Source organism: Etheostoma spectabile, chromosome 20, assembly GCF_008692095.1.
Source record: "Etheostoma spectabile isolate EspeVRDwgs_2016 chromosome 20, UIUC_Espe_1.0, whole genome shotgun sequence".
NCBI classification, from domain to species: domain Eukaryota; kingdom Metazoa; phylum Chordata; class Actinopteri; order Perciformes; family Percidae; genus Etheostoma; species Etheostoma spectabile.
Window position 1 is genome coordinate 10,627,782 of NC_045752.1, and position 1,849 is coordinate 10,629,630.

Here is a 1,849-nt window from a genome sequence, read left to right on the forward strand (position 1 = left end):
AATAATAATAGTAATAATAATAATAAAGCGTTACCATAATGGCTGAAAATTGTTTCTTGGTATTTGTTTAGTGTTGGTCACAGTTCTGTGATGAAAATAAAATGATAAAAATGTTTATTTATGTCCCATATACAAATAGTAATAATCAGGCACTGTCAGACTGTACCATGATTTCAGTTCCATTAACCTATTTTGTGTGACACTCCACTGCATGTTGGCTATGTTGTATAAATCAGTTATGCATTTCCATTCTTATCCATAAGATCAGGTTTCACACGTGCTAATCTCATTGTTTTACCGTCAGTCTGTATGTTTGCATGTTTTGTATTGTGGGGTTATTTTTATTTCCTTGTGGAGGGATGAATGTTTTTTTCTTCTCATGAAACTGAATGTTAGCTGATTGTAGTTTGTTATTTATGTCTCTTTCTGTGCCTTGAACAAACACTCCCTTTCGTGTGACAATCCAGCATGACCAAAAATATGCTGCATGGACAGAAAACTATAAAGCGAAGAAACATTGAAGAGATGAAAACAGCACAACACCAAACTCAAAAACAACCCAGAGTAGTGATTTTCATTCAACAGTCATTTGGTAGTTAGTCAACAGACAAGCAATGGGAGCATTCTACTAAAATACTGACAAAACAATCTTCACACAAGGTCCACTTACCACCATTTTCTGGAGCTTTCGACAATATAAAATGGCCTTCATCTGCAGATTGGTTTGTTCAGATGTCATAGAATTGTAGCTGGTAAAACTTCCCACTCTTCTCTGCATGTTTGGGACTTTTCTCTGTGTTTTAAAGTTAATTCATGACTGTGTTGAGAAAACAACTACTCAATCAAACTCCACTTACTTGCTTTTTCTAGAGCTTTTAAGAGTAAACTAAATGATTGTCTACAGATCAAACAATTGAACAAAGTTCATCTGCATATGAAGACCATATGATGGGATCAAAAGTCCTGGAACAATGCAAGTATGTTTTTTTTTTAAGGTCAAGAACTGTCAAGGTTAAAACTAAGCTAACTTACTGTGTGTCTCTACATCACAGCAGTTCCATCGCTTTTTTAAAGATGTTTTTTATTGTGTCTTTGTTGCTGCGTTGTTGTTGATATCAATTAATATATTTTTGGTTCTAAGCTGTTGCATTCTTTGATCATACAGATTATCGAAGAAGTATGACCAAGCTCTCTCTAGAGGATAAAAAATCTTTGAAAGTTGTCAATCCAGTGTCATTCCCTTGTATATGATTTCTCTTTAGGCCATTTTAATTCCAAAATATTTGATTAACAGTGACGTCACTGTTGTGTATTAGTTTAGTAGATCTTCTCTCAGAACAGCTGTAAAGCTTATTGTTGTTCAGTCCTTTTGTTTTAGTCCATTTTGTGTTCTGTATGAGAGGCTTTATCATAGTTTAATCATGGAAAATCATAGGCCTGTGATTCAATTTTTCTTCAGCTGTACTTTCATAAAACCTGTTATTATTTGTATTGCATAAATGATATGTATTACCTCCATTTTACAAGGACTCTAACTGTTTTAATGCTGTATAAAACAGATGTAAGCCGACAGCAGAGAGAGAACGAAGTGGTCAGTGCAGAGAGTCAAAAAACATCAAAGCGCATCTCAAAATGTCTGTCTCTGAACTATCAACATGTCCTGTGGGTTTCTCTTGCAGAAGCTTGTTACACAGGTCATTAAACACACTTTCCTTTGAAAAATACAAAATAAAACATATTAGGGTATTCTTAGCTCTAATGACCATGCAAGGAGTGATTGTCCCTTTTCATGCTTAACTAGTTTTATTGTATCCTGTCAAGTCTGTACATATACTGTCGGGTTGGCCAT